We start from the raw sequence: 15,205 nt of genomic DNA on the forward strand, positions 1-15,205 counted from the left end.
AGCCATGATGGCTAGATTGACACAAATGTACAGTTTATCTGCAAGTAAACATAACCCCATGGTGTGACACCAGTAGTATATGGACCTCAGTGCCTCAAGCAGTGAGAAGTTCCAGCATGTACTGGGGTTTAATTTGCTGCAGAACAAATTATCTTGGGGGAATTATGGAGTTCCTGAGACATTTTTGTACACAGGTTGTGCTATATATGTTACCTCTTCTTCCAGAAATCAATGCAGCATCCTACATTAGCTTGCTCCAGGGAGACAAGCCCAAAGGGTACTTGCCAAAGCTCAAAGATTATACTTCCTCTTTGCCTTATTCTCCCTCCAAATCAAATTGCTTGCATGCTTGCTCTCCTCCCTCCCTCTCTACAAAAAGATGTAGATCACATCATCCTTAGCTATGCAGGGTGGGACAGGAGGAGAGAAAGTTATGCCTTCGTGGAAGATTCTCTGGTGTCTCTAACAATCTCCTGCCCACCAGCTATTCTGGTCCATCAGTGAAGTCATTTGTTTGACAAAGGATCTGGCTGGCACATCTGGCCTCTGGCCATTAAGGACTTCAAGCTGTCATTTTGTCCCTGTAACCTCTTTGGTTCATCATACAACCCACAATATGCTTCCTCTGTATTGAAATGCTGGTTCGCCTACAAGGAACATGACTTCCTTGCACAATATGGAGCAGCCGTCAAAGACACCTACCTATAGCTGGGTCTAAATACATTCCCCATTTATTTACTTGTTCAGCATGCTCTTGATGTCTTTCATTCTATCTAAAGATTGGCAGCAGAAGACAGAGCAACACCATGTGGCCATCCCATGGCTTTATAGAGAATAGTGGGTAGGATTCAAATCAGTATAGCCAATTTGAAAGCAAGGCAATCCTCCAGGTTCCACCGAAGCAGAAGAGTGCTATCCCACCTGAAGTCAGTATTTGGCTGAAATATATACAATTTGAATTGTACCGGGGCCAGTGACCGCACCAGTATTTACTAATCCAGCTTTTCAATTTACTGGACTGCTAGAGAAGTGTTCAAAAACTGCCCTCCCATGTGTTTCCCCAAAGTATGAGAGGATTCATGGGATAGCTCAGTCAGCTCTGCTCCCCTCTGTCAATCATGCCAGCTGTGCCTGATGGTGGCCAGATGTTCAGGATGAGTGTGAAGGAGCTGTGCCTGTTTATAGATGTATATGTACAGAGCTACTCCATGTGGAGGGAATTGAGGAGTACCTTCCCACACCCCCATGACACATTCACACTAATGCCACAGAAATATGTGGATTCTACTTGGAAGCAATTACCCAAAGGAAGCTTTGATTGTATTTAAATTACTGGATCTTTTCTAGGAGATGTGCAGGTAACTTTGCATTGGACAACTTGTGGCCTTCCCTATGTTTTGGTGTTCAGCTCCCATGAACCTTCACCATTGGCTATGTTGGCTAGGGCTAGTTACAATATCTGATAACTACACTCTCTAAGGGGGCACACATTGCTTGAGATTCTCTGTCACCATAGATTCTCAGATTCTCTGAGTCAGAAGGGGTCTCTCAGCCCAACTCTAGCCAGCTCCACTCACAACATGCCTGCCCCGTGCATGTCCGTCCTTGAACACCCTCACCAATGGGGCTTCAGCCATGGAAGCCCATACCATGTGCAGATGTGAGCATTGGACCAGGACTCTGAGATCAGCTGTATACTCCTCTCTCAGTCATTGAAGGACTTCAGGCCAGTCAAGAACTCTCAGCCTAACCTACCTCAATGTTGTTGTGAGGATAAAAATGGACAGGAAGTGTACCTTGTAAGCTACCTTGGGTTCCTTGAAGGAAGGAGAAAGGCAAGGTATAGATGTTAAACACTGCTACTCCCATGCCAGTCTTCTCATCTGCGCACCTCTCACAGGAACATAGGAAGCAGTCTTAGACCAGGTGCATATACTGATCCATCTTCCCTGTACTGCCTTCACTGACTGGCTGCATCTCTTCCCCATCACCTGCCGCCTTCAAAGAGACATGCCGGGTGAGTGTCAAACCTGGAACCTTCTGAATGTAGCTCCGCCACTGAGCTACATTCATTTCCTGTGTTATGCAGGGGAAGAGGAAAACTTCTGGCTGCAGCAATTAGAGGAGAGGAGCTGATGAATCAGGACCGAAAGTACAGCATCTGCAGCCTCACTCAGTATTCCAGAGCATTTTAAACTCCGTGTATTCTCCCTGTATGAGGATTTAACAACCCTAAGTAGGTATTGTTGACCCCCAGGATCAGAACTGCTCTGAGTTTTCACCTGTGCACATTCTCAGGACCAAAGAGTGCTTTCAGGGGAATATTCCCACAATGCCTCTCTCCAGTCCATTTTTCACAGCACATTACAGCACATTTTTCACAGCAATACATTTTTCACAGCATTTCACAGTTCTCGTTCACCTTGCCACCCTCTGTTGGTGCATCACTCCCATTTCTTCTCATGTGTGTTTTTCTTTCAGCATATCTAGGGACCAGATGGAAGTGCAGCGCTATCAATGCATCATGTAACCCATCTGATTTGGCAAATGATTATATAATCGAGGGTTCTTCGCATCAAATAACAGATTTGGAAAGGGCTTTTAAGCCATCGACTCCAACTCCTGCTCAGTGTAGGAATTCGGTTTAAAGCATTCCTGTCAGGGCTGTCCAGATTCGGCTTGACTACCTCCAGCAATGGAAAACCCACCACCTCCCTATTCAGTTGTTTCTATGATCTGACCTGTAGGCAGTTTTTCCTGATATATCATTGAAATCTTCTTTCTTGTAACTTAAACATGTTTTTCCATATCCTACTTTCTTGGATGACAGAGAACAGTTTGCGGTCCTCTTCTCTTTGGCATCATGAGTTACTGGAGAAGCACCACCTTATTCTCCCTTGTTCTTCTCTTCTCAAGGCTCCTCAATCTTCTTCACTGGGGAACCATTCACCATTGATGATTGAGAGGAGAAGGCATACATTCAAAGATTAGGTAATTGAGTCAGGCAGGTAAACTGTAGTGTATTCAGGAGCTTGTTTTGGCCTTTGGAACCTCTGTGACATTCTGAATACCCTTAAGAACCCATCAAAATGCAGATATTTTAGCGGTAGGTACTAATGTACTAATTCTGCTCAAGCTTGTTAATTTGCTGTTCAGGTGGGATTGCCTGGTGACTTCAGAGTTTTGCATTTCTTTGTAGGATGTGCTTTGGATAGCTTCATTCTAGAGTTGTCAGGAAAAAAGGATTGAAATCAGTAGGAATCCAATCTGCAACAGACTCCCCTCTCCTAGTTGTATGGATTGTGCAGACTTGCACTTCATGGGCTTAACTGGTGAAGGGGAGATTGAATGCAAACTTGAATTTGTGCTAATGTGCATTCACACTCATGTGCACTTGTGCAAACAGAGGAAAAATCGCATACATCTCTAAACAGAGCGCATCAACAAATGGATGGCAGATTTAAAGATGCCTGACAAAGTGTAAAGATAGAATGGATTTTTAAAAAAGGCGCTCCCCTTTACGTCATTGTCCCCCTGGCCTGTCACATGATTGATACAGATAAAACAAACTGCATTAACCATCTGGGCACAAAGTAAACACGGAGGCCCAATTTTGCTAGATCACTGTACAGATGTCATTAACAACTGTATTCACGGGGTTTGCCCATGCAGGATTATTCTGCATATAAGGAGCCCAACCCACTAAGAGGTCCTGTATGCAAAATTGTATTGACAGGCATCTCCCTAGTGCACCCATTTTTCTCTCCTCTTGGTGCTACTTCATCCTTGTGGCTGATTTTTCCTCCTGGCCCAGTAACATACAGCTGGGTACACAGTTATGTTTTTTCTCTACGGTGGTTCAAGAGGGTATTTGCCCCAACGTTTCTGTAGCTTCATCTTGCAATCATAATTCACATGAATCCTATTTGACCAGGCATCTTAAATCATTTCTGAATTTTTGTGCACTCCGTCCCCATTAATTTTAAAATGCACATTTTGTCGGACCCATATTAAAGTGTGCTTAGCTGGGCTGGCAGAAAGAATTTCTTCTTCCTCTTCTGTGTTATGGCAGCACCTCCACCCCAGCCCCCTGGAAGCACCACACAGAGGATGAGGGGTGAAAGGTAGTGCAGGGGGAAGGATGGATCCCTGAAAATCAGGCAGATGGGCCTCGATGAGCAGAGCCCTTCCATCCTGGATGGCACATCCTGGATCCAAACCTTTCTTTGTTGGGTCTGTTTTCCTCTGCATCCTTTTAAGTGTCTCAGATACTGTGTCTTATTACCTCAAGCCCACACACATGCTGTTTGAAGATGTTTGTTTTGATTTTTATGTGTTTTGCTTTGCAGTCGTGACACCCTCCCACGGTTGCATAAGCAAAACATTTCTGCCTACCTAAAGATATGTATAACTATAGGTGTGTGTGTGTATGTATGAGAAGACCTCCAACAATCCTACTGTTACCTACATTAACCTAGTTTGGACTGAAAGTCCAAAGTTCTCTGATGTCTGAAGCAATAATCATATCCAGTTCATTAACTTGGGGAAAATAGCTGTCAACCTAGGACTTCAAGCAAGTAAGTCAAGTCATAAGCTCTGCACAAGGTCCCATTTATGAGATGGATTTACTGATATTTCATTTTTAATAAATTCTTCCATGTGATGTCTGCAGCCATCAGATCAAGCATAGGAGTGAAAAGCATTTTATTTCTTTGGAAATCTAAGGTATAATGACAATGAGTTAGACTTAGGCCATGATGGCCTAGGTGAAAATAGCCACTGAAACTTATCGATACCTCTTGTCTACTTCTCAGGCTGTTGTGAGGATAACATTCGGATGCTCTTTGGGCACATATGAAGAATGGCCAAATACAACTGCAAGAAATAATAACTCTAATCATCGTAGGTTAATGAGGGTTTCTGTGAAAAGTAGAGGTGATCTTACACAGCTAGCTGAAGGCACAAGTGTTCAAACTGATTGAATACTCCCAAAATGGCTTACAGGACCAGGAGCCAGGCTACTGAAATCATAGCAATATCATGACTACAGAGATAAAATGGAAGTTGCTTCTTATTTCCTGATTCCCTCAAACCCTGCTGTTCTTTGGGTAGCCACAGGGGGCCTCCTGGGCTGTTGGCCCTGGTCAAGGTCTAACTGCACCACTGTGCATTTTAGACAGAAGTTGCTTATCACATCTGTTGAAATCTAAACAGCTTCAGTTTTCTTAAGATAAGGTGGCTATACCTATAGTATGCTAAGATTCTTTATTGCAATTAGACTTTAGTCCATCCCATCCAGTGAACTAGGAGTAAGCCTCAATGAAATGTGCTTTTGAGTAGACACATCTAGGAGTGCTCTGTTAAGCATAATCAGAAAGTTATGGAATAATCTGAGCTTTAGCCCTTGGATACCTGGGTTCAAATCCTGTTCATCCATGAAGTATATGGCATGAGCCTGGGCTGAGTCTAACCTAGAAGTCCTGCTTAACTTACATAGCAGGGTGGTTGGGACATTGTCCTGAAGGAAGATTCTGCATTGTGCACAAAGAGACTTAGGTTCAGTCCTTGCTGCATAATTTTGGGCCAGTCACTCTTAGCCTGGCCTACCTAATGATACATAAAAATATAATGAATGGATCAGTGTTTACAAGTTCCAAAGCCTAAGCAAATGAGAGAACATTCATAATATTTGCTCTATTTCTGGGGATAAGGAAATGTACAAGAATCCTCATATGCAGTCCTCATTATAATAAAAGTTTATGAATATTTTAATAATTGTCCTTTAGGTTTTGGTTTTAAATTTGTCTGTTTACTCTGATAGGAAAATACATAATACCCACTGCCATGGGTATTGTGGTTATTATGCTGATTTTTCTTGCCTTCTGCTGTAGTTTGTAGGCTTATGTATTGTATTGCCTTCTCACTTCAAAAAAAATGTGCTATGAATTTTAAATACTGGATAATCCAAAATGCTACATCCAGTTCTTCCAGGTGCATCTATAGCACAGAGCACTGATTTAAGCTTATATTCCTAAATCCACATTTAAAAAGGTTACTTCGCATATGTTTTCTTTCACATATTACCTGGAAGTTTAGATTGCTACATTAATAACTGTGTTAACTGAGTTCAGGAGTGGGTTAAGTTGCTTTTATTTTTGACGAGGAAAAGGAAATGGTTCTTCTTTGGTTCATTTAGGCCTTTACCTCTGGATCAGGAGGGATGATACTAAGGACACACACAGCTGTGTTGCCACATGAAATCTGCTAGTCTATCTAGGGTGATTCTTAGTTAGGCTTTGGGATTGGAGGCTCATCTCTGTTCCCACTGGACCTTGCCCGTGTTGATGTGACAGGCCCCAAGTCAATCAGTGGCTGATGAACAGCTAGCTGGGTGAATATATGCTTGGGTTGCCAACTGTGGTCGTCCAACTGGGCTATTGTGTCAAAAAATGTGAGACATCGCTCTAAGTTGGTACTAGAAATGGTATACCTTCCCTTGCATTAGTTGCTCCTTCCCACTCTGAACTTTTGAAGGATCACCATGACCAGTGAACAGAGCCCTAGCAATGTTCCATAGAGTAGAAGGAAGCCCTTGGGTGGCCTCTGCACCTCATTGATCATATATGCTGATTCATGTATACTAATTATTGTATGGCTAGGTCACTGTTGCCAATGAGAAAAATAACAAAGAGAACTGGCAGCCAGGTTGGAGATGTACTTGATGCTTCCCTCCCAGTCCTGTGTGAATTAGCTCATCCTAGATAGACTAGCAGATTTCATGTGGAAACACAGCTGTGGGTGTCCTTAATATTGTCCATCCTTATCCAGGGGTAAAGGCCTGAATGAACCAAAGAACCAGAGCAGTAAGCTCATAGAGCCTAGAATAAGGTACTGCCACAGGAACTGCCGAGGCATATGCAAATCTCGGCAGGCTGTCCATGGAAAAGTGAGTTGGATCTGTTGAACTTCTCAGGAATGACATAGAAACATAGAAACTGAGTCAGAAGGGATCTCCCAGGCCATCTAGTCTGACCCCAGGCTCCAGCCGGCTCTGCTCATGACATGCCTACCACGTGCATGCCCATCCTTGAACACCCTCTCTGATGGGGCTTCAACCACCTCCCCTGGAAGCCCATTCCATACCCTCAGGGTCCTAACGGTCAGGAAGGACTTCCTGGCATCCAAATTGAACCTTGGTTCCTTGAGCGTGGCTCCACTGGAACACGTCCTGCCTTCCTCTGTAGGGGAGAACAGGTCTCTACCCACCTCTGTGTGACACCCCCTCACATACCTGTGTGTCACCAACAGATCCCCTCGGAGTCTCCTCCAGGCTGAAAAGACCCAGTCCCCTCAGTCTCACCTCATATGGCTTTTCCTGCAGTGACATACTGTACACAGGGGAGAACCAAGTAAGCAACTTCCTATGCTCCCTGCCACTGTTTCAGTTGACCCAGTTCACAGCCACTCCCTCATATTTTGGGAAGGCAACTTGCATGAGAACAGCACACCACCTAGATATGTCCCCATGTTAAAAGTCTCCTGGAATATTTCCAAAGGCTAGGGGCAGAGACTAAGGAGTCAGAGTGACAGAATGTCAGTTTAAGACTCCCCTGCTGCCCCCCAGTGAAGTTATTGGCATTGAAAGAATGGGTACTCTGTGGTTTCATCTTTGCTCCTTCCCAAAGCACAGTGATTTGGAGCCTCTGGTAAAACTGAACCTTTCTGTCTCCACCAGCTCCATTCTCATAATCACAGTGTATAGAGAAATACAATCATTGAAGACATAAAATCTCAGAACCTCTGAGTTGCAAGTCCCTGACAAAACCTTGCTCTGAGGCGTGTTCATTTTTGTTGTCTTTGGAGGGTGAGCCTGCTTTTCCTTGGGAAGCCACAGAATTGTACTCACATGGTGGTTCTGTTTCAGCTTCATGCTTAACCCAAATCCAGCACTCAACCCTAATAGTTAATATTGCTTGAACTGCTGTGACATTAAACATGGCAAACGCTATGCTTTTCAGTTGCTTCTTTGAAATTTCGATTTGATTTTGTGTAAGATCTATGTTAAAATCGGCACTGCCTTCCTCCGAAGCCATGTTTGCCTTCTCTGAAATCTGGTTCTAGCAGTGGCAAAGATTACTTGTTGCACCTTCGCAGCTTTTGTATTTACTGTACAGTTTGTCTCTTGCCATGTGCACAGGGGCTGATTCAAACAAGGAGGGTGCCAACCTGCCATTGCTGGAAAACATTGAAGTGTTCCATTAAGATGCACCCACACAGGATGGATCAAAACAAGCCAGAGCTCATTTCTACTGTTTATTACGGATATTAGACAAAGAATTCACAATGCTTTTTTTTTTTTTTTTTTTTGCCTCTGACCATTAAGGAGGGGAAAGGCTAGCTAATGTCATCAGTCACTGCCCATAAATTTCAGCGACGATTTTCAGGAAGATAATATTACAAGACCTGCTTTGCCATACTATCCAATCTAATTAATTGATTTGCTCCTTTATTTAAGCTAATAAACTAGCTCTTAGCAATCAGAAATGAGGATGATGTAACACTTTAAACAAGAAAGCAGGAGCTGCCACCCTGTGTCACATCTGCTCGATGTCTGTATGGAGGGCCATTGCAAGAGAGGGATGCTGATACTGTAAGAGCAACTGCAGCAGCCTCAGCCGAGAAGATGATATTGTTGAATTGGATGTTCACAGTGTTTTCCAGGCGAAGTAATTGCAATTCCACTGTAAATTGCAATTCCAAGTTACATAGGGATATGTAAACGGATTGTCCCAATTGTCGTGCTGGCATTTAAACTTCAAGTGGACGGTGATTACTCCACAGGCATCAGACCAAAAACAACAGATTTCTTTAAAGTTAGGATTAGCTGTTATGCTAATGGCTTGCACTAGTCCTAGGGAAAGTAATAATAGCTATGAAGACAGTATGCTTGTCTGTGCTGATTGAACTCTAACAAGAATATGTATGCAAAGTTCTAGAATGCACAGCATTTCATCTCACTTAGTGGACTCATTTTTAAAGGCCATTAATTCGCAAGGAAAATGTGGCAGCCAGCCTCAAGTCTTCCTTGGCCGTCTCACGGGAGCCCAAACTCAAATTCCTAGCCAAGAAGTGGAAATATTCTCTGACTTCTCTATACTCTACACAGTCATTTCTTCTATTAGGATATCAGGATCATCAGCACAGCATGTGTGGAAAACAGCAGTGGACCTATTGCCCATTTCAGATTTTCTCAGTTTCTCATATTTCCAGACTTAATTTAATTCTCCTCAAATGCTGAGAATTTCTAGCATTTTTATTGGGATTGGCCTGCCCACTGAGTGTTTTTATTTTATTTTATTTTACATTTGCCTGGGTGTTCATAAGCATTTTTGTATACGTATCTCCCAATGTGTGCATTTTTGCTGAATATACACATTTTTGTAAGCAAGTTTCAGAATATAACGAATGTTAATATTGCTTTTGTTCCACTTGGCTCATAGGTTTTTCTTTGCTTGGCCACTGTGTTGGAAAAGAAGTGTGCATTTCAATGGATAGCTGAGCTTCGGCTCACATACTGGTCTGATATGCAAAATGGATGAATTTCTTCCCCATCCCTAGTGGTCCACTTGTAAATACAAGTAGTCAAATGTCTAGGATACAAACAACTCGTACTTACAAATGAACAAACCTGGAAGTCCTGCCTCATCCTCGAGGCAGAAGTGGCACCTGCGGGCACCCACTAGCCGATCTCTGCTGGACAAGCTGCAAAGTCAAAACTTGTGCTGGAAGCTGGGAAGGGGAAGGAAGGCAGTAGCAAGGAAAGAATAGTAAGGGAGGAAAGGAAAGAGGGAAGAAGGGAGGAGGGAAAAAGCAGTGCCGGTGAGCAGCAGTCAGAACTGGAAAGCGACTTCAGTGGTATCTCAATCCCCTCCAGCAGCGCAATCACACCCTGACTCTCCACCACCAGTTCCATTTCCATCATCGCCCCTTTAATATTAGGCTTAATGTTAGCTCAAGAAGTGTTAACCTTTAATGATCTTTGTTACTATTTTTCTATCTTCCTATCCAAACTGTTTGAAGAACTGTATTGTAAAGCTACACACATCCATACAGACTCTCTCTCTCTCTCTTCTGGATATGTAGTTACTCTATTATTTCTGTGTTATTATCATTATTGCAATGCTGTATTGTGTTTAAGATGTTTTAGTGTGTATGGAAGTGTTGCTTAGGTATTTTATGTGCTTTTTATATAAGTGATCTGACTTGCGTACAAACTCAGCCTAAGGATGATCTCAGGAATGCAACCGGTCAGTAACCTGGAGACTCCCTGTGTAGACTTGAGGGGCATTTATGCCAGTCCAGGGTTTCTGAGGCCAGTGGCTGGTACTGGAGAAGCTGGATCATGAAGTGCAGTAGGCAGAGGTACTGGGACCTCTGCAGAAGGCTAGGCTCCTGGTGTTTTATACCACCTCTGAGCAATCTAGAAACTTGATATGGAAACTTGATACCAAGTACAGGGACTCACATTGCTTGCGTTTTCTCTGTCCAAAGATGGCCTTGCAGGCTAATGCAATGCACTGCATTTCATCAGCATAAATCTCACCATTCATGAAGGATCTAATTAAAGCCCCTGAGCATCTCATAAAAACTTATGACAAAAAGCAATATAAGCATTGGACCTTGTTGACTGTTAGTCTTCCTAAGCATCTGACAATGCCTATTAACCTATGCACTGTCCTCCAGGGAAAACACAGAACAAGGAGAACCTAAGCAGAGGCACCATTCTATCAGTTTTCTTTAGGATGGTCCCATGCTACCATTTGCTCTTGCAAGAATGTTTTATCCATCAGCTTCACATTTGACTTTTGATCATCAGTTTTCCATTTCTTATTTTTGTTCCCTTTGCAGAAAGTCAGACTTAAAACACCTTTGCACTAGTAAGGAGTGAATTATATTCATTTATTTTTGAAATATCAGGAGGGATTCCCTTGTGGAACAGAAAGTCCCAGCAAGGAGGAGATGTCAGCTGGAATCTTCCAAAGCCAGCTCACCACTTCCTCAACAGAACAAGCTCAGACATTGATTGTGCACTTGTAAGCCTTCACACATGGTAATGAATGGCTACTTTGCACAATGTCAACACCCCCAGGGCCTCTTCCATGCTTTCCAAACATTTCTGTGGATTTTTAAAGTGATGGAAATATAGCATTATTTAAAAATGGTTCAATCAAGCAGAATGAAAAGCTTGTACATTTTTACAATTCCACTGTTATGCTGTAGTGCATTATAACTTTGTGGTTACATAATGGAACATATAGAAGATAGAGAAGGACCCCCTCCCAAAAAAACCCCCCAAACAAACAAACAAAAAAACCCCATGTACACATGGAAAGGGCTGATCCTAATCCCACAAAGTGTTTGGAATCCTAAGCCTTGGTAAAGTAACTCTATCTTAGAGTTATATTTTGGCTTTTAGGACCATAAATCCTAAGACGGTGCAGGAAGAAATGGGAGAATAAAACCAAGATGAAAAATGGGTTGAGGAAAGGCAGAAATAACACAAAACAAAGCTATTTGTGTTTCAGTTCTTCTTATTATGATCTCCATGCCAGGAACAAGTTGAAAAATTAAGCAAAATCTAAAGAGCGGGTGGGAAAGGATTCAGGAAACCATCAACTAGCCAGCTTAATGTCAATACCTGAGAAGAATCCAGATCATATTATTAAGCATTAAGAAAAGGATGAGCTCTTTCAGTGTGTGTGCTGGCTCACTCACGTGAGAGGGCTGATTCACATCAGATGAGGCACATTTGCAACTGTTCTCAGATATTTTTTCCAGATAAACTCACCAGGAGAAAAAGTGATCCAGTTTTGTATTTCAGGGAAGTTTTCTTGAAAAATATGAGAATGATAGCTGAATACTTTTTATAAAGTAACTGCAACTGCAAACATGAGCCACTTCATTAATCACTTTAACTTAGGTATAAAAAAAATCACTCCCTAATTTGGTGGTTGGGAATTTCTGTGCTGCGTTTCAGTCTGAAAATAAAGGACTTTGTTGAAAGGGGGTAGTACAACTAGCAGTGCCCCCATGAAACTCAGGAGAGTTTGGGAATGGTGCCATTTGGCTGGCTGATGCCACTGGCTTTGGTGCCACCAATGGATCAGGTTGTTTACTGGAAATGATCCCTTTTCACAATTTAATATATTGACTACATATCCCAAAGCCAGCCATGGCTCCAGAGCTTCTACTCACCCTGATTCAGTGGCTTGGTTGCGGAGTTGCTCTCTGTCCCAAAGACATGAAAGGATACATCAAGAGATGCCATACTTCTGATCCAAAGAGTCGAGGAAAATGCCCTGTGGTGATTTGAGTGCTATGAATTTTTCATAATGGTCTTCGACTTCTTTGCTGAAAGCTTGAAAGACAGCCCAGGCCTATTGAAAGGACTGCTCAGTTCTCTAGACTTTGCAAATACCTGAGGAAAATCTTGCCACAGAGCAACAGGTACACCACATGTCTTCCAGAGTGGAAGGGGCAAGTTTCTCCCCATCCACCATAACTTTTGTGTATGTTTTTACTGGATGGGAAGATGGAGATTGCTAATCCCATCTTGATGCAGGGTCAAATGGATCATTCTCTGTTTTGCTTCTCAGGTACTCTTTCTTGAATGCTGGTTAAATCAATGTATGAGCATCTGTGAATTTTTTTGCTATTTGCCTTTGTGTGTACAAATGCAAAGATTCTCAAAATTGCATGCATCACAACCCCAAGAGAAATGTTGCATGAGCCAACCTTTAGAATCCACGAAAACAAATTTGAAAAACTCTCACTTCCTGGCATCTCTGGATAGCTTTGACGGGACAGTTTGAGGTCAGTAAAATTATGAGTTTTATACAAGCCACGAATCCAGCATCTCCTGGGACACTTCTGATTCAACCCCCACTCCACCCCAGCTCCCCTGCAATTGTCTGAATAACTCATTTTGATACAATTTCATGGTGACAGTGTTATCATGGCCTTCAGAATTTTGAATCAACATCATTTTGCCTCACTCCACTTTGACAGGCATGATGGCTCTGTCACAGAATTGAATTAACATCATTTTTGTTTTGGCATTGTATCGTGGTCTCCGCAGGCTGAAGCTGATGACTTGGGAATGGTATATGGAAATGTGACTATTTTTTTCTCCATGAGAGTGACACATGAAGCTTTCTGAAACAGAGGGCTGATGCAGGATGGAGTATAGTGCAGGCTGATGCAGGATGGACATTTTATGTATTTGTTTATTTATTAGTCCATCCAGTCCTTCAATCCGTGAGCTGTCCTATAACCAGGCCATCGCGGTGACGCACTTGATGAAGGAAAACCAATAGTATAAATAACAGCACACATTAAAAAGTATTATTTTAAAAGCAGCAGCAACGAATCCAACATTTGAGAGAGATAAATATAGGAACAGCTAAAAACAGAGAAGATTGTTTTAGGAGACTTCATTGCACAACTCAGGAAGGATAAAAAGATCTTCACCTATTGAAACCTCAACAAAAGAACACTAGGCAAGAGGCCCCCGCAAAAGTGCCCTCCCACCAGATTTCAGTGTGCAGCGAAACTCAGAGCATTTGGGGTGTGTATGGGGCATTACCATTTTATGGTATGATTCCATTGACTTCACTGCCACTGAATTCAAAGAGACTTTTTCCCTAGAAAGTTGCCCATCTCGAGCTACGGAAAGAAAGCATTTATGAAGCTCCTGGTGGGCTGTAGGAATATGGTATTTAAGGCATGACCTGGGGATGCAATATTATGCAGGTCTGCTCTTGATGCATCTTCTACCAAGCCTGTTAGAAATGTAGAAACAGAGCGAGTCAGAAGGGGTCTCACCGGCCTTCTAGTCTGACCACTGGCTCCAGCCAGTTCCACTCATCATATGCCTACCATGTCTACCAGTTATTTTCCCTTGTTCCCCTACAATTGGTCTATCATCCTCTGGCAGGTTAGGTTTCCATTCTAGCTGTAGATGTACCTGCGTATTGAGTCCATAGATAATTTTACTTTTTATTTGTCTTCCTTGAGGATCAGGAAGGAAGCAGTGGACAAGAAATGTGCACACATTTTAGATATGCGTAATGAGGTCTTCTAAAATGATCTCCATTTTTCACTGCTTATATATTTGTCACTTTTAAATGCTGAATGTGTTGTTTCTGCTTTTAAAATAATACGTTTTAATACAGAACAGATACAATAAAAATGCAATAACTTTGCATACAGTAGTCATTGCATAAAAAGTAATTACTATTTTTTTTAAATATAAACATATATTTCAAACATAGCAGCAACCCAAGACACTACAAGAAGGCCAGCAAAAGCAGATGAATTTCTAGAGTTTTCATGAAAACCTACAAAACTCCCAATAGACACTGATTTTCAAGGCAGGTGACCCAATTCCAGAGGTGAGAGGGTCAAACTACACAATATCCAAACTACACACTGTTCTTATGATTCTTTCACCTATTCTCATATAACCATACAGAAACCAAATTGAGACTGGCACCATGGTACTTTGGAAGGTAGGAATCGTGCCTTCTCCTATTAAATTTCCTGAAATTCCATCATCCATGCATGATGGAGACATTTTTCTTTACTCATGTTTTAGGCCTGTTCAGGGTGTATGCATAAGGGAGGGTGAAAGTTTAGTCACTCCTCCCACAGCTGTCTGGTCCTATGTCTTAACAGAAGGGTAGAGAAAACAAATAGGAGAACACTGCCCAAGCTCAGACATAATGATAAACCATAATAGAAACCACCATGGTATGGTCTGTTGTGTTGTGTGAACCCTGTCAGGAACTTACTGCATGGTATATTCAGTTTCTGTGGTACCTTGGAGAGAAAGGATGGTTTGCTGTATGGTTTCCATGCTTCACCATAGCTTGTTTGGTCATGTGAACCAAGAAACATGGCTTCCACGAGGCTTCCATAGAATCTGGTGGAGAGAATGGATGCTCCGCCTGGCACCATCGTTACTGGTTTTTCGGCGCCAGGTAAAGACCTATTTATTTAAACATCATTTTAATTGTTAAAACATATGATCTGGCCAGGGCAACTTCTTCTTCCTTCTCTTTCTCCTCCTATATTTTTATTTACTTAATTTATACTGATAATTTTAATCTTATATTTGTAAATCAATGTATTTTTTGTATTTTGT

This window comes from Varanus komodoensis, unplaced genomic scaffold, assembly GCF_004798865.1.
Source record: "Varanus komodoensis strain SLA01 unplaced genomic scaffold, ASM479886v1 scaffold16, whole genome shotgun sequence".
Lineage (NCBI taxonomy): Eukaryota > Metazoa > Chordata > Lepidosauria > Squamata > Varanidae > Varanus > Varanus komodoensis.